The following is a 19,299-nucleotide window of genomic DNA, read 5'->3' as shown; positions in this document are numbered from 1 at the left end:
ACTGGGTATGCGTGTGTGTAGCACAGTGTGCCATGCGAGTGAGCCGTGAGCGCGTGCGCTCGACCAGGCATTCCTGCAAAAGAGGGACCAATAAACAGCTACTCGTCTGCGCTAAAGTAGGGGAGGACTAAGAGCGCCTCCTACAAAGTGAACGAGGAGAGCGGAAAACGCGTGTATCGCCAGAACTTTGTGCGCTCCACGAATACAGTATAGATGTTCTCCGGGCCGGACCAGCAGAGAACAATACGCGAGTTTCGCGTGATAATAACAGCTGCCCCATAGCTATATATATATATATATATATATATATCCATTTAATAAGATAGAAACAGTACGAAAAAAGCGTGAGGGATTTCAGAGCGAAACTCAGTTTCCAGAAGATTCCGATGAACGATCTCTCCGCGCGGAGTGGAATGTAATTTTTCGCGTATCGAAAGGAGCGCGGGTTTAATCTCGTTGGAGAGGCTGCTCTCTCTGTATAGGGTGGGAAATGATTGATAGGATGCGATATTGATGGAAATTTGATTATTGGATGTGGAATTTGAAGAGCTTGATGGGAATATAAAGGAGGGAAATAAAAAGTGGTGAGCTAGTGGCGGGTTGCAGTAATCCGGCATGGTAAAGCTGCGTTAAGGGGATGGTCACGTGGGCTGCCGTCGTTGCGCACGGTGCGAACACCGATGAGGTGGGGTGTGTAAGGAAAAGAAAGAGGAAAGAGCCGGCTTTCCTGGCTGGCTGGTGGCTGGCAGACTAGTTGGTTGCTCGTTGGTTGGTTGGCTGCCTGCTGCCTGCATGCCTGCCTGTCTGTTTGCCTGTCCGCTTGCCTGCCTGCTTTGCTTTTGCCTGCATTCACTGGATGGAGTCAACGCTACCACAGAGCGCAGTCTTCCGATGCAGTCTGCTCAGGTCGGCTCCCCTACAACCGTCTCCTCGATACACGTGTACACACACTTGCATTTCGTTGCGCTATCGACACCCATTGCGAGAAAAAATATCATTCCCGAGTGTTGCGTGATTTTTATTGTGAACGAGGTGATGCTCCATGGACACAAAACATGGATTATAGTGCACGTAAATTAGGTCGGAATGAATTTGTATATGTTAATCTATTCGGACATTTGGAAGAGATATGCCAGTGAATTATTTGTCTTATATATTTCCTGTTCGCAATTAAAGTAATTTTACCTCGTTGACGTATACGTTTTACGTGAGTTTTCATGATTTTTCCTTCTTCGATTATGTTAAATAAGAGACGGTAAAGGTTCTTTTGTGATTCCATCGTCGTTTCACGTGCTCGACAGGAGATGGGCAATGAAACGTATATCAAAGGATAATGTGCTCCAATTTTTTCCGCTGAAAACTTCTGCAGAGTTTGTTCGAGGAGAGTAGAATTATCGCAACGGGGTGTAAGAGGGTAACCTTCTGCATCCAGTGACCTCCCACCATTCCCACGTGCCAACGAACTTCCGACGAAAAGTAATCAGCGACCTCCAGTGAGTACCGGAAGTCGTAGGAAGCCACCAATTGTACAGCGTATCCTGCTATACGATTCATTGCTAAAGCAGGAAGAAACAAATGATTAATCGCCTAGACGTGCCAATTAAAGAAAAATCTCTGTGTTGCTCGGAGACTTTCATCTCTCAAGATAGAAATTAAATTAATTTTGCATGCGGTATCCAGTCAATATATATGCTCTGAAACAAAGACTACACTAGGAAACGGCAACAACTTTGTCTTCAACATTATAATCTATATTCATGTGAGTATGTACGTTAACTTATTATTTCTAACATTTTTTATCACCATTTTGATCATATATGTTAAACATCAAAATCGTACCAACAATATTTTGGAGCAAAGCTTCTATCGTGACTCCAAAGATAGTACACGAGATACTTGGCAGATAATTTTACGAGCCTGCCGTTGGAACGATACTGAAAAGAAGAAAAACTATTTATTGTAATAATGATAAAGAAATGAGAAAGAAAGATGGTTGTTCGTATATAATATAACTATCGTGGCACAAGGACGAAAGCTCGCGAAGGATTAAAGTTTGGATGAAAGGACAAAGACAGGGGGAGTGCGAGAAGCTTTAATTGGTGGTTGGAGGAAACGGAATCTGCAACAGTATGATCCGTAGGCGCATTTCACGATACACACGCGGCAGTGCGTCTTGTACGTTATTCATTCATTCTGTAGGCTTAAGAGCATGTGCGTTTATATATAGAAATACCGGCGGCGAAACAGCACCGGAAGTGAAGGAGCTCCGCCCAGGCTCGAGCCTCGAGAAGGGTCACCACACTCTCGTATGTATGTACCATCCAAGATCCAATAGAGTGTATGAATTATCATCTCACTATCGTCACTCTCTTTCTCTCTCTCCCTCTCCCTCTCCCTCTCGTCTCTACAATCTGCTGTAATGTATAAATACAGCAGTTACACTAGTACTATATACATACATATATGTATCTGTATATTTCTTTGAAGATTTCAATGAATGAGAGAGAGAGAGAGAGAGAGGAAGGGGAGGCATCGCGAAGCAAAGGGTGAGCGGTAAAAAAGGAAAAGGATGTTTATAGCGTCTGTTGGCGGAAGTGACGGGCAGCAGCAGCAGCAGAGTTACGCGTTGCGGAGGAGGCGAGGTGCGTTTAAGTTGTGCATGGCGTCCGAAGCGCGTTTCCCTCGTTAGCGCGTGGAACGTTTCTTCGTGAGAGATACGTGACTTTATGAATGAAACCACTACCCATGCATAGCTTCTACACGAGAGAGCGCATTGCGTAGCGGTAGTACTCGCGTTTACTCGCCCGTTCCACGGAGGAAGGAAGTCCAGACCGAAAAATTCTTGTCCCTTCCTTCGGTAGCTCCAGCGTGCATCGACCCTGCACTCGCGCGGACAATACTTTCGCAACAGGATGCCGCATTCAAGGAAGTGTAACTCTGTCTGCGAGCCATCCACAGAGTGCATTTAATCGCATCGATATGTATCATGTTTTATTCACCGTTTAATTAGATTCCTCAGAATTCGTGGTGACTTTTAATGAGGAAAGCCCGAGAATTCAAATTTTATTAGCGGCTTTCCAAGCGTGAAAGCACTTTTTCACGAGAATTCTTTCGCCTCGGCTGGATATCTTAATTAATGGGACTATATAGTTCATTCAAATTTTTCGCCCCCACCCACCCCCCATATACGAATAACGCGATCGGAAGATACGAGACACTCGCTAAATTGCCCCTATGTCTCTCTTCTCTCTCTCTCTCTTTCTTTCTTTTCCATTTTTCCTCAAACCTCCCCCCCCCCTGCCCGCGAGTTTTTCACAATATACCACACGGTGCATGGTTACAACCGTGTTTGTTTACTCGTACGACTCAAGCGTGTGTCTCTACCGTTCCATATACCATATTTTGACTGTGTTGCCCATCACGGATGTACGGTTAAGTCCGCTAACTGCTTTTCAACTCGACCGAAACCGTGCCGACACGTACCACGTCCGATCAAATTCTAGGCCGACGTCTGGCGACGCTATTTCTACATCCATTTCTATTTCCTATTTTCTATTTTCATGCCACTGCGTCGCCACAGCGATTTTACGTGTCTGCGATATTTTGAGACGCGTCGCTGACATCCTCGTATTATTCCTTTGGTCAATTGTATCTCGCTCGACGCTCTCCGTGCGGATGAGATTGGTCGCGAAATATATAACAACGATCGAGCTTTGCGCCAAAAGTGCAATTTTTTTCAATGCCTCGGGCAGACGAGACAATCGCGAGAATCGCCAGTATACAGTCAATAGCCACTTAAATATTGCTCCTCGTCGTTCCAGTAACGCTCGCTAAATCAATTTTCAACCAGCAATTAACGCGTGCGAGCTAATGCGAAATAGCCTCGATAATAATAGCTATTCCCGCATTGCTTCACCCCGTATGCCGATTCCTATAATGAAACATAACCTATTCGGAGTATTCCATTTTACAAGTTTAACGATAGAAATCGCGCGGTCTCTCGCTGCGCGTCGATCGCTCGTTTGCTCGAGAAACGTCAGGAGGAAGAAAGATAATAAATATTCCAAAGCTTTTCTTTACTGCGTATACGCACCGTATGAAGCAAGCACGAATGTTCACGTGTATTTTGTCCCTGTGCTGCGCGAAGAGTAAAATTCACTGAGAAACGCTCGTAGTCCTGACAGTTGTGCAGCAGGGTAATTTGTACAAGAGAAGCGGTTGTCAAATGTGGCATTGGCACACACACGGTACGTGCGGACGGGCGAGCGATGAAAATGCGTGTTTTTGCGGAGGTCTAAGGATTTCCGTGTTATCCGACCACGTGCGAGCCCCTTCCTATAGGCGAGAGCCGAGTATGTGTGTGTAGGGTGTATAGGAGGCTTTCAGTGCTCGGCGGTGTGCGTGTCGCGAAGGCGACTGAGAGATAGGAGGCAAAGATTAAACGGGGGAAGGAGCAGGAGGAAGAGGGCGAGGGGAGGAGGGGGAGGAGGAGGTTTGGAAGGGGACGAGAGAAAGGGGGTAGAGGGGATTCGCGAGCAATCGGCTGTGGTGGCCTACTCAGTCCTCGCCCGTCTGCCAGCCCGTCGTTCACGATACAAGTAGTTGACAGCTCCGCGCCTTCTCTACTCTTCACCTTGTAACAACTCAACCCGCCGCGCGTACTGCTCTCCTCGCTACCTTAAAAAATAAAGCAAAAAGAAACCAAGAATAGGGGTAAAGAACGAAAGAGTCCTGTAGAACAAAACTGTGAGAAAATGAACGGAAGAAGCAAGCCTCTTGACGGGTCTCTCGCGCCGGAATTCCATCCGATAAAAGGTTTCTTATTACAATTACCGAGTTTTTATCTCCCGCTATACCTGCCATTTTGCATTCCATCAGCCCGCGTAACGATACTAATAGCCAGTGACGTTTCGCAGAATCAAACTAGAAAGCAACCGTTCTCCTATATACGTACATCACCGGGATCTAACACGACTTTGAAAAACCATATTATACGTCCGCCTTCCTGCTATTAGTTTTCGCGGATTTACTCTTTTTACGCAGTGCTCGTGCATTCCTATATATATATATATATATATATATATATGCAGAGAGTTGGACAACGACGTTGCTAAAACTGTTCGGTCGCAAAGTGAATTTGGCTTGAAACACTCTGGACGTACAGGATTCTTCCGTAGCCACTCTTCTCCAATGAATATTATATTTCGCTTTTCTGGCCGTGCTATCGCTCGAGGTTCTCTTGGCAGCCATATCCATTTCTCCGTTATACGAGGCTCGTGTCCACCCTTGGAAATTTTTGCCCAGCGATAGATACGAAATACCTCGCTCTGGCCAAATTCCGGATAAAGCTACGTTATCTCGATCGATCGATTACCATCGATTCCTATAGAGTAATCGCTCGATACATCTTCCACCCCCCCCCCCCCCTCTATTATTAGTGTCAACAATGAAGATAATTTTAAACGATTGAACGAGTCGAGAGATTGTCGAATTCCGGGGTATGTATGTATTTCACATAAAACAACATTCTACGATTATCTGATTTTTGATGACGTATCATGATGGATCTGCAGCGTAATTTTCAATCACTGCATGCGCGCGCGCCTCTACAGTTTTCCTACGCGTATACGTACACTGTGCATAGAGACAACGAAACGACTACGCCGATATTACATAATCGATAAAACAAACAGCGTCGAATGCCAGTTGACAGTGCAGTCAGAAATGTGCTTCCCCTCGAGGATTCCAAGCTAAAGCGAAGCAGCGAGCATGTCCCTGCAAGTGGAGTTCTTGCAGCCTGCTACTTTTAATTAAGCGCTTAATTAAAATTTACTGCCAAACTCGATAACGAATCGCGGATAAAATAGTTGAGAAATTCGTCCGTACAGCCAACTGTCACTTTCCCCTCGTGGAATGCTCTTCGATTCGATTCTCCTTCCGCCTCATCTTTGGTGGTCTCGCATAATAATTGAGGACGCGCGCGGCGGCGTATATATACGAAGGAGGAATGCAAATTAATATAAGTAGATCTTCGCACGTGTCGCTCGGAAATAGATGAGCGATAGACTCGCGTAGTCACACACGTGTAACTGAGCAGCTGTCGCGCTCTCTTATTCCAACTCATCGCATATATTCTATGCGCAGTGGAAAGATCGACCATGGGATCCTTCGAGACTCTCCATTTTTTCTCCACTCTCATGAACAATGCGTCCTATATAGAAGTCATAAGGTTTCTTTTCGATTTTAACGCGATGCTCTTGCTCTGCCTTGGAACGACGAAGGCTCGACGCGATCGAGGCTGAACTCGAACGTTGTTTTTCTACTTTTGCCGTCCCTGGCGAGGGTTAGCGATTGCCCAAAACCGAGAATCTATGGCCAACGAGCGATAAGGTCAGAGAGGTGAACGAACTCGAGTGAAATTTACGTCAGACCTCCTCCCTCCATGCCCACAAACACACACGCGTAAACACGTGCGCACACCTATACAAACGTCCCGATATGCGTGTAGAAGTCCGTTTGATCTTCGCGAATGGCGCAAGTAAATCCGCGCATTATTAAATAGATAACGACCATAAATTCGGCCAACTTACGTAACAGGCCTGAAAAGTTCTATTTTTGCGTGCTCACGATGATCCAGCTCGGTCAGTGTCTCTCAAATTCTTTTCGAGATTTCAGTAGTCGATCGTGTGTGCTGTAATTTTAAATGTTTCTACTAGTGTATTATCAACAGTCCTCTACCGAAATTTGCTAATTTATTAAATCCTAGTGCGACGTGTCGTGTTGTTTCAAAATGTTGCTCCATAATGCACAGTAAACATGCAATAATGGATGAAACTATTATATATATATATATATATATATATATGTAAGAAGAAAACAAATATAACAAAGGGGGAAGAGGAGGAGTAGCTTGGAATTATTCAAATTTCTGGATTCTACAGCATTACCAATGTTTTTGCAACTCGATGACTGACGAACAACTACTTACTTCTCTAGTGTAAATCCCTTTGGGACCTGCTACTGTATAACCTGAAATTTTTCCACGGCGCCACACATCACTGGCTGCCGTCCAAACCAGCAGTTTCGTGCTTTGTCTATTTTCGTTGAAACCGATCTTCTTGAAACGGTCTCGCTCCTAGCTCCCGTGCTCGATTAATTCGATGAAATATTATTGTGATTCAAGGAGCAGAGAAGAGAGTTTCTTTTTCGAGCATCAGCTGCCGCTGGTCGGGTCCTCCCATCCTCGACAATGCCACAACATTAAACAGAGTTTCAAGAGCACCAGTTATGCAAAGCGATTTTTTTTCCAAACGATCATCGCTGCTAAACTCATTTAAGGTTGGGTTCCAGCCTTCTCGGATCTTCAGCTTTTTCTGCCAATATTTTACCCTCGTGTTGCGCGTTTACGGTGAGCCGTGCAGTAGCAACGGTAGCAATACTTTAGCAAGCTGGCTGCAACAGGTATCCGTGCACTGACGTCATAATCGCTGCGGAGTAGCCGGCTGCTCGAAGAAGAAGGGTGGAGAGGAGAATGCTGATAACTGGCTTTAGGGAAAGAGAGGGATGGACATTTAATCCCGTCTCTTTTCAACTTAGGGGGAGGGGGGTGCTATGTATCACGAATAATCCCAATGCCTGGAAAAATTCCACCGATGCAAACTATATGGATGTTCCTCTATACATTTTTTCAAGGACTCGACTACCAATCGTGCACTTTGATAAAATCTATTGTTATATATATATTTATATATATATGCACTTTTTATAAAAAAGACTATCGAGACTAGAATGCAGCGCCAATTGAAAAATTGGCCAAAATTTCAGCACCGAGTATCCATATAGATTTTTCAATGTTGCGCGCGACTATATATAAGATCAGACGTAGCGCCTATAGCGGCAAATTATAAACGCCGTTAAAAAGGGAGTCGAGGGTTCGACTAATGCGCCGAACGAGGTCACGCCCTTCCGTTTTATCCTCTTCTCGTGTTGTTGGAATGTCAATATCTCGTACCTGACTGGGAGCGCTGATCCAGGCGTCGCTGTCGACGCGGCCGTTCCTACTATGAGAATTCTAATTAGGGATAATGACGTCATTAAGGTCTGAGCCGCGACGAGACGGGACGGTCCGCTGGCTCTGCTGGCTCATACACGCCATTCCAGGTGCAAGTAATTGTGCAAACGAACACGCTATCCTATCCCGTGTGGAGAGAGGCCACCATATAGTAACCGATTCGCGCGAAAGCAAACGCGAATATATCGCGGATGACGAATATTCCCTTCAGCCTCGTATGCAAAAAAACTCGAGCCATTACAGCTACGGGCTTCTTCAAGAACCAATTTAAACTTTTAATTGCTCGCCTCCGACGCTACTCTGCCCATTTACCGCGTAGTACGTTCCACGCACGTACGTTTTCATGCGCGGCTCTCGTGAGAATAGCGTCGAGTCGAGCTGGGACGTTCGTGCAAAAGCTCACGATCGCTGGGATCGCGAGCGATAGGATGATTCGACCGCGAGCGAGCGTATGTACGAGCATCCCAGTGAAAATTGGACGCCGCAGGTTGAGCACCTTTGGCATGCCTAGACATCGTCGTCTCAGCGCGGTTGGCTCTTTAAAGTTTAAAAGCCGCTCGCGAGCTACTCGCAAAACTATTGACGGACCTTAGTGCCGACGGTGTTTCGCTCCCCACCCCTCCCCCCCCCCCCACTCTACCTACTGTTGCGTGGAGGATGAGAATCGGGAGAGGGAGTGGAAGAGGAGGGGGAGGAGGAGATGGTGGAGGATCCCCCTATTCAAATTCCTCTTCCCCACTATTACTACACTACTATATTCTACCTCCTACCTCCTACTGCCCCTCTTTCTCTCAGTAAGGGCCTCGAGAATCTTCATCGGTTCTCCACTGACTTACCACACGCGAGATACCGAGCTGGACCACGTTAAAATCTCGACAGAATCCACCCAAAATCCACAATTCACCCTCCTGACATTTTTCCCTTTTATTTCCCTAAACATCACATTTCAATGCTTAGATTTTACGAGGTTATTTTTCAAATACTACCATCCATTCGAGTCTATCGATAAATCCTTGTGGCTGGAAAAAGTAATTGTTGTGAAAAGTGGAAGGTGCAATGGGAGAGGCGCTCGGATCAAGGAACCGGTGCTGCTTCTAGCGATTATGCAAAACAATTATCGTGGAATGCGGTCAGCTGTTACCAGACGCGTGTGCTGACGTCATATGATCAACGTGTGCTGCTTTGCACGCTGTCTGTACGTCCTGTGTCCGCCTATCAACTTGTGTGGGCTTAGTATGACCAACTACGCTCACAGCATCCCTTCAAACATACGCAAGCGTAGCAAATTTGTACCTCTTCTAAGACCATGACGTGTTTTTAGCTTATTATTACAGTATCTACTGATGTCCCATCAGTATTGAATAAATACGTTATAAAACTATTTTTTTCTATTGTCTCTTAATAATCGTGGTTTTGAAAGTCATATATAGTTTATAACGATTCATAAATGTTTCTCGTGAAAACAATCTGCAGGGACTTTTTGTCTTCCAAACTTCCGTTTTCCGTTCTCGTCGAGTAATCTTTGGGACACGCCTTGTCCTTGAAACCTCTAGATACACGTGCCAGCATACTCCAGCTCTGAAATCATTCGACTTGAAACACAGCTTCGTTTTCGCATCCTTCGAACTTCTTCGATTTTGTCATCTCTTTTAAAGGATTTTTCATTCGATCAATGTTTAGAGGAGGGGGGGGGGGGGAGACACAACGATAACGAGGGCAGAGCCTCGGAGTATTCTTTCAGGAAGTGCTTGAACGTTGAACCCAGCTCGGCATTCAATTCATTTGAAGGCCATTAATATTTATTGCTAATAGATAGTTATCGTACGATATACTTACACTATCGGCCAAGCGCGCAATTGTAATGCCACAGCTTATCCAAAGAAATCTGCCGCTATCTTCAAGAAGCTTTGTATCAAACAAACAATCTTACCAAAAGATTTTTCCAAGAAACTTGAGATTCTTCATCGTAAGCTCCACATTCTTAAGATTCCTCGCGTTCGTTATCTTCGTTATATGAAAAATTTTTATTAAACGTGAACACAAAACGTACACTGCAGTTGCCGCAAAATTTATTGGCAGTATCGTAGTTTGCTGTATGTACGAAATCTTTCTCCGCTTGTAAACTTTTTGGAGTGGTCGTACAGTTGATCAAAAGCATACGGCAGGACGAGTTTTCTAATATGGCTCTCGTATGGACAGTCGTTATATCCGGAATGGCTGAAACTTTTCGAATATTATCATTTTGAAAGCGAGCTGATAGCGAGAAAAAGTCGACCGAGACCAAAACGGGCAAATATGGTGGGTGGCGAGCCTCGATAGAGCAATGGACTACTCGGTCGAGCAGCAAGCCAGGGAGTTTGCTTGCTTAATTTGTATTAAAAGAACAAACAAAACGATTTACATTCGAGGGCAGAAATACGTGTGTTTCGGTAGTCGGTAACCTGCACTTCGGCATAATAATTCATTCAATTTCGACGTTAATGATAAAAAATGGCCTGATTTGGCTTAGTTTTTTTTCTTTTTATTAATTTAACAGGTCTATTTGTATTTTGTACTTTGCATCGTCGCGATAGGACGTTAGGGAGCTGAGCAATAACGATAACAGCTGCGCTGCGTATAATATCGTGGCATGGCTAAAAAAACATGCGATCTGCGGGCGAAGCTATGATTATGTTATGAATAAACGTAGAGATTTAAATACCAAATGCACCACTGGATAATGGCGATTAAAGTAAAGGCCCATATAAATACAAAATTGCAATGAGAAGTTTGTTTTTGCAATTCCGATCGAATTTCGAAAAAATCTATATATTGCTTTGTTGACCAGGTGATCTCTAGTTTCAATCGCGCAACCAATACGTTTCCGATTACCACTACGATTACGAATGGTGGCTTTAATTATCGTGGGACCCTTTCAGTGCTTTATTTTGTATTATGTATTGCTCGACTCGACGATATACCTAAGGAATTCTCAATTCCAAAATTCTTATAATATCGAATAATAACCGTAAGCATTAAAACTCAAAGCGTGGGATTGTATATGGCAATTGGACTGAACTCACTAAAAGAAAAAAAAGGTAGACAGAATTGAGTGACGATGCTCGAGAGCTCATCAAATCTTGCTTATTTTTGCGTACGTAATTGTGTATACACTTGTGAGAGCTTTGTGCGTGTGTGTGAGCACGGCTTCTCCGATTGGCCCAAACCGCTTTCTCCCTCTATCAATGTTCCTTCCCACTGTTCTCGTTATACTCTCTTCATCCTATTCTAACCTACTTGGCCATGGCTAGTGTTTACAAATTACCTCGCGAACAAACAGACCGCTCACTATTTTTGACAGTGTACAGACTCGAGTCAACGGGGGAATGAGAGAGCTAGAAATCGTAATCGCGCGAGGCAGAAACAACAATTCTCCGTAAAAGTCTGTCTTTTCGAGGCGTTCCGTTAATTTGTTAAATCGGGGTGGAGATTGAAATTGGATATCGATGAGGGCTCCGGGTTTATGGAAAAATAGAGATTATAGGTGGGTATTTGGTTAAACTGTTTTTAAAGTGGAAAGGACGCTGGACAGCGCGGGACTCGCAAAACGCTTGGGGGATCATGCGGGCAAAAATTACAGCACCAATATAACTGACGCACTCGCCATTTATTTTACATTATGCTCGTGTGTGTGTGTGTGTGCGTGTGCATGTGTGCGTCTGTGTTGCTATGGCCTCGTTATCACTGCGATAGAAAATTCCTCGGATGTTTATTACCTTCCACGACGTACTCAGAGCGGCTGTTACTGTGCACGATATCGCCGTTGTTCAGATAGTCGAGTTGCGGCTTCACTAGCGTTCTCACAGGTAGAATCGTGCTGGTTCCGGTGTCCTTTTAATTCTGTATGTAATATAATAATTTCTCGCGCGATTCCTTCATTCATATACCCGCGCAGGAATAAGTGTGACTCCGATGGATCACTAAAATATCATATATTAAACTTTATAACGAGCACTCTGTCGTGAGAGAAATTCACCGCAGAATCATTTCATTGTTTCCGCTGTATTCGATTTATATATTACGGTGAATTTGTAGAAATATCCTAGGCAACCAATGAGCATAAAGCCGTAAAACTAGGACCGTTTGAAATCAATGTATTTAGTAAAGATATAGCCGCAAATGATACGAGGTGGCGTGGGAACTCCTTCCTGCCACAGGGGCTCTCAATTATTATCGTAGAAACACGACTAATGCGCAGACTCATAAACCGGTATAAATTTCAGATTTTCTCTTATCTGTATCAGTAGACAATAATTCAACCGATGATATTGGCGTTTGACCAATCTTTGTCAGCTTTTATGATTAGTTTGAATTTAACCCGTTGGATGTACTCGGTATGTGTATTGTACGTACGGGTAATTTACACACGGAAATATGGAAATATGTAAATAAGGTAGACGGTAATATATCCGTATGAAAAACATTTGCTATTTGTGCAGGAAAATTTGTTTTAAACAAACAGAAAGCACCATTCCAACATTTCCAACGATTCGCTGCTGTAGTTTTCTCGTTGAATTTGTGAAAGTAGCGTTCTTCTTCCCAGATTCCTTCTGAAATTCCTTTCTTAAATTCTCCAGCCTCCTCCCCCCCCCCTCCCCTCCCTACCTTCTTCTCCTCTGTACCCATTCAAATTGTCGGTATGAATGAACTATAGTATCTGGGCTCTCACTATGACGTATACTTTTTCCCACACTTCACTATCATAGTAATCGTTGTTCAAGGTCTTATTAGATGATCTCGTTCACGCCTTTTCTCGAGTAAATAGACTGATGGAAGGATAACTCTGTACTCTTTGCGATAATAACATGAAAAGATCTCAAAAACATAACAAGAGTGCATCAGAATCAACAATAATTTGTATTCAAGAAAGGTTTGGTTCTTCGAATCAATTAACAGCGATATTGCTAATCATCTATAAATAAATCTTACTTGGGGAGATTTTTATTCGTACACGTCATAACTGGGTCAAGCATTCACCATTTGGTTAGCCCGAACGCATCTGTCTTCAGCTTCTTTCCGGTCGTAGCATCATTTCCGGTTCACTCGTCGTTTAAAAATACTTTTCTCGGCACTGTGCGTGTGTGCGCGTATTATATACGATAACAATGGAGAGTGCCTGTTGGATGAATTTGCCGAAAGTTTCTTTCAAAGCACATTAACAATTTAATCGAATATACACAGTGTCCCTTATATAAAAACACATGATTTTGATCAATTAATTTTTCGATTCGGTCTGCAATGATCCATTGTAAGACTATCAACTACGGACGTGGGGGATGTTAACAAAGAATCTCGTTGCAGTGGGAGAGCTTAAATTTCGTAATGGATCAGGTGGTATTGGTGCGTTGCGTAGATTCTCTTTTTTTCAAATGGCGCCTGGCTGAATGGAGGCGTAAAAATTTTTATCGGGCGTCGCGGCTGTTCGGAACCTGGTTGTTGGACGAGGCGTGTGGGGGGGGGGGGGTAGTGTGCCTTTGCGTCATCGCCGTTGAGGAGCCGTAAGCTTAGCCTCAACATGGTCACGCCATCGCGGACAATAATTTTTCGTATAAGCTTCCATTATCTACATTGGAAATGTCGCAAGCCAGCTTGCACTCACGGCTCGATGTGTAATGAGCGATGACGCGCGATTGCGTCACTTTGTCTCCATTTTTATACCACTCGACCGAGCTCTACCGATTTGCATCGATAGTTATTAATTACACATTTAATTAGTATAATCGGCCAGGAACTCTGCCGCTTATGAATCGACCTGTAAAATCATCAGAGACAAATTTTAATGTACAGTGATGCGATATAATTGATTATAACAGAGAATTTTAGTCTTTCGTGTATCATCTTTCCGACATTAGGTATATATTATGTATTAGAAACGAAGTGTGAGAGAGAGAGAGAGAGAGAGAGGCAGCGAGGGACTGAGAGCGGTACACAGCGAGAGAGAGAGAGAGAGAGAGAGAGAGGCAAGCTTTGACCGTGCGTTCGAGAAATTCTATCGGTACTGGAGTTCTCAGTACATCGTGTCCGCCCACTCGGTAAGCACGCACGCACAACTGCCACGACGACCGCGACAACGACGGCGACGATGGTGCGATTGCGTCTTCGGCACATTTTGTCTCTCGACGAGCTGATACAAGACAGTGATTTAACCAGTGTATCCTGTGACTGGAAGTCCTTGTTCGCGCGATAAACGCGTACCTTTCAAGATCGTCATAAATAAGAAAATAAAGCGTCCTGTGCAAGACGAGCTTTGTTCACCGATGATCCCACAGGCTCGAAGAGAAAAACACGCGTGCTTATATAAGCACGCTGGTCCCGCGAATCTCTCGATCCAGATTGAAGTGATAAAGTACGATTTATGGAAAAAGCAGAGGCCTCGTATATAGAGCCTCCCGGAGACCGCGCGAGTTTAGAGACGAGGTTTCGCGCAACAAAATTCCAAGTAGTTCTTTCCGTTCCCCTGCAGCTCGTGGAGTGATGAATGGATTAAACAAGTTGACGTCACAGGATGGATTATATAAACGTCGGTGCGCACGTGACATCGGACGTAGGAAGGAAGTGCGCTTCCTTTCGTACCTACAAGGTATTCCGTTTGTTCACTTCCGGTAAAGCACGGTGGCGCAAGTGAGAAAGAGTTGGAGGGAGGTGGGGGAGGAAGAGGGGGAAGAGGGGGATAACCAATCGCTCGTCTCGTCGTCGAGAGGGACTAAGCAAGCTCCGCGTTAAAAGTGGACAAGCTCGCTTAGAATCCCAACGATGCCGCCCCTTTAAATCCGTCTCACGCCCGACTAACACACGCCCTCCTATCCATTTCGCCTTTAAACGCCGACTGAATTCCCACTAAATTCGCATAATTAAATGCTCGAATTTCGCGTCGTTGGTACGCACCATTAGCGCCATTAAATCTAATATCGCAGATTTTGTCGAATTTTTTTTTCCATCCCGAATAAATCGATCGATCGGGTTTGAACAGCTCGAATGAAACGCCATTTTTTCATGTTGCAGATTGGACGGAAATGATCTACGAGCCTGCACGTACGTGCTATGCGGAACAAGCGAGATATCCAACGAGGCATTCCGCGCGAGTCTCTTCTTCCTGGAACACCGGTAACCAATATATCGAACATCCTTCATTTGGAGAATTGAATATATTTATGCGTGGAAAATTCTATATCGCGGTTCGACAATGGTACAGCCATGATATCTATTCTAGCAGACTTCCGCAGTTATTAGTATATAGTCTAGGAGTTGTCTGCGGGTCGACGCCCGCCGCCAAGAATAGAAGCGCCGCGACGTGGCCGTTACATTCTATCGTTTAAAATCGGTGACCCGCTGGTAAATTAAGCAAGTTGTTTTTCGAGCGCTCCGTTATCTGGTCGGATATAAAATTAAGCCAGGCGAAGGAATTGTTGGATGAATTTGCGTTGGTTGGGATTGAAGGAAAACGCGCGAGACGATGGCGGAATATGCAGGATGATATACACACATATATATATATATATATATAAAGGTGTGTGCAGTGTTTGCCTGTTGCGAGGTTTCCTATAGACAAGGAAGAAGGTATATATATATGGTATAAGCAGTCGAGCTCGTTTGGGGGCAGGTGCGATGGGGGTTCGAGGGCGCAAGATATAGAGAGCAGCTGGTGCGATCTGGTAAGGGGGAGAGGCAGCCAACGAGAGGGAAAAGAGAGAAAATTCAAGAGAAGTGACGAAGAGGAAGAAGAAGTAGCGAAGGTCGCTGTGATGCAAAGCTTTTTCGAGCATAATGGGGACGCGAGTAATAGTGGGCTCTTTGCAGAGACAGATGTGCCGTTCGCGACACGTGCCCGAACCCCGGATCACGGACCCTTTACTCCCGAACCGACCTCTTCACGAGCGTGTGCCCAATAACGATCGTCCTTCCTTCTTTCCTTCCTTTTTTCTTATATATATATATTTACTTCCTTCCTTCCTTCCTTCCTCATTTCCTTTCCTTCCTCTCTCTTCCATCTTTCCTTTACACCCTGTTGCAAACACAAGGGAAACGCCAGCTGCTACCGCTCTTCTCTACTTGCCACCGTTCACCTCCTCCCCCCCCCCCCCTTCCCCTCTACACCAGGGACGAACTAGTTTCGACAGGATGAAGATCCTAAACCGAATTTTTATAGTCATATATTCCGACAGAATTGCCTTGTTAACCCATTACACTAGCGCGCACCCTTCCATTCGTAAAACTTGCCGAGTTTATCCTGCCAAATAAAAAGCCGGTCGCCGAGGTACTCTTTAACGATACAAAAAAAACCATCTAATGGATTTATACGAGAGCTTTCTTTTTTTCGAGGGTCTAATGAAATACCTAGGTGTTACCGAATATTTCATTTCGATTGCGTTTTTTTGCGCATTACTGGCAATTTATTATTATCATGAATATATATATATATACAAATAGGGTGCTCGGTTAACTCGTGCCGAACCGATAAATTCAATTAATAGAGGGGATAATATTACGAGGAATATTTTCTTGTAGAATTTTGAATCTCGAATAATTTTTTAAGCCCATGCTACATAAAAAAAGACTACATATCAAATTGATTCTTAATTAAGATATCGCGTTAACCGAGCACCTTGTATACACGAGTGGGGGAGAAAATAATTCGCGAGTACGCAAAGGGTTGAAAATTCTATCGAAAGTACGAGGAGCCAGAATAGATCTATAGAGTTGTTTTTGATTTTGTTGTTGTTATTTTCACACTTTTATGGATCGTCTGAGAGCCGCTGCGCGCCGTGCGACTTTTTGAGCCGGTATGGTCCCACGCTGAGAAAGAGAGAGAAAGAGAGACCACGGACGGGGCATGTATGTACTTGTGTGGCACGCCCGCTTCTATACACGCGTGTACGTACAGTATATCTCACGAGAGCCGACTCTTGCTGTCCGACCCACAGATCACTTCCTTCCTTCTAATTCGTAAAATTTCAGCAAAGATCCTCTGCAGTGATTCTTTTCTATATATATATAGTTTAATCCTGAAAGGAAGATAAATATCATAAAAGCAGAGTCGAGTCGGATAAAAGATTCATATAAAAATTCTGCAATATACTTTCCTCGAGATTGCAGTTGCGGAAAAAAGGTAGCGATAGGAGTACTGTTACGATGTTACGATGCTTGATCAAATATATCCTTTTTGCCATGAACGCACAAAGCTGACGGGCAGCTTTCTGCCGGGCGAAGTAATAAAATCATAAATTTTGCAAGTAAGTATACCGGCATAATCGTAACACTATGTTCACTGGGCTACTCTGTAAACTATAGTACATACTACGCTCGGCCGGAAATTGCTAGCATAGAATGTTGATGAAATCCGTTATTCGGAGAAATTCCGATATTGCTTCGGTGCAGAATTGATGTCAGTGATGAATGAAAATGAGCTATTTTCATTTCAATGTTCGCTTAGCCGTAGATCGCGAGAATGAATTGTTGAGTGCTTTGCCGATTGGTCTACAATAATAATAATAATAAAGGAACGAAGAGAATAGAAAATGCATCGAGGTGCCAGAGCTGGCACGATCGTAGAGCAGAAATGCTTTCGTTGTCTCCCACGGTGCAATGGGACCGTGCGCAGCTTACTCGAGGTACCCACTGTGCGCTAAAACACTCAGACTTTTCAACGCTCTCTCCCAATGTTTCTTCTCGAATTCCTACATTTTCAACATTCTCGCGAGAAATATTAATCATTTTATCAACATTCCTCTCCATATTAATCGCATTCGATATTACCTGAAAACTTTGCACGAAAGAATCCGTTAACTCTGATTAAGTATGATGCATCGAGTGCCAGGTTATTAGCTATGTATTGACGGAAAAAATGTGGTTGGGCAGAACAGTTGCTCCCGAGGGATGTTAAATATATCAATAGGTGAAATACAAGAGCATAGTGATTCGGTGAACAGGCTCGATCGGAAAAATGAGAGAGGAATAGTTGGATGAGGGTGGGACGGAGGGAGGAAGGAGAGAAAATAGAGATGGGGAAGTGAAAGAAAAGAGAAGATAAGCCGAACGATAAAAGGTGGAAGGACGGTAAGAGGGGTAGTGAGCGAGCGAGCGAGCGAGAGCGAGAAAGAGAAGAACGTGAGGAGGCGAGAGTAAAGCCGGAGACCTGGACTCGTACCTGCATTCCATTCCCACTGGCCGTGTAGGTCCTTGTATAGGCGGTTATCCTCCTTCTCCTTTTCTGATCGAGCGTCTACTCCTTCTCCTGGGAGTCCTGTTCGGTCGTTCGCTTTTCGTCTTCTTCTTCTGCTTCCCAATGTGTTCACTCGCTTGGCCAACCAACCTCCTCACAAGCACCGAGAACACGATGAAGACGTCCTTTTCCTTTCTTTCTTCCCTCTCTCTCTCTCTCTCTCTCCCTCCCCTTATTCCTCCTTCTCCTTCGTCCCGTCTTCCTCGGATGCTCATATATATATATATATATATACATATATATAAAACAGATACGCGCTACTGCCCGAAACACAGCCACTGAAAACAAAATCCTTCGTATGTACTTCCCCGTAAAACTCAAATATACGGGTGGTGTAGTGGTAAATATATATATATATACAGTGGATTTAGTAAGATACGAGCGGCGCTGCTCAGCGGCGCGATTAGGTCCGCTGGCTTCCCGGAATCCCACCTGGCATACTGTTCGCGAACGTCCCCAATTTCGAATAGCTATACTATATTCCTAAAGACTAGCGGCACCTTACTTTCCCAGAAACTTCACGCACTTTCTAGGGCAGCTGGACATCCGAAAAAGCATTCGATCCTATTTATTATAGAAATTCTCGCCAATCTCCCCACTTATTGCTACTGAATTTCTTTCACGGGACTACTTTCACCGTGTGTGCGTAGAATATTTTTTTTTTTTTTTTTTATGGAATAAAAAAGAAAAGTTTAACAATCGAGAGTCGAAGGAAAAATATCGGTGGAACGTGCGTTTGTGCGTGTGCAATGTGTGTATTTGGGCAGCGTGTAAAAATAGCTGGGAAATTGAGGAAAGAGCGAGAGACGCCTCTGGCTGCGGACGAATATAACCTCGTTCATGATATTCCCGAGAGCCGCGATCTCCTTTATTAGAACAATTAACTGTTCCCAGAATAGCCGGGCGACGCGTCAGAGAGTTGCGCAGATCGCGAATATCGTTTCCAGCTTGTCCCATTGAGTCAACCTTT

The 19,299-nt window shown here is 44.3% G+C and overlaps 1 long non-coding RNA gene across 1 annotated transcript; it reads right to left on the bottom strand.

Annotated features, from left to right (window-relative positions):
• Nucleotides 1-1,207: 1,207 nt before the first annotated feature.
• On the bottom strand, nt 1,208-4,206 carry LOC136780591 (uncharacterized). Its single transcript, XR_010823778.1, has 3 exons — nt 4,094-4,206; nt 1,840-1,934; nt 1,208-1,556 (listed from the first exon to the last, which is right to left on the bottom strand). It is a non-coding gene; the product is annotated as an uncharacterized lncRNA (long non-coding RNA).
• Nucleotides 4,207-19,299: the final 15,093 nt, after the last annotated feature.

This window comes from Prorops nasuta, unplaced genomic scaffold, assembly GCF_024137725.1.
Source record: "Prorops nasuta isolate Cenicafe-Biocafe unplaced genomic scaffold, Cenicafe_Pnas_1.2 PNAS00019, whole genome shotgun sequence".
NCBI lineage: Eukaryota > Metazoa > Arthropoda > Insecta > Hymenoptera > Bethylidae > Prorops > Prorops nasuta.
This window is presented reverse-complemented; position numbering and strand designations above follow the sequence as displayed.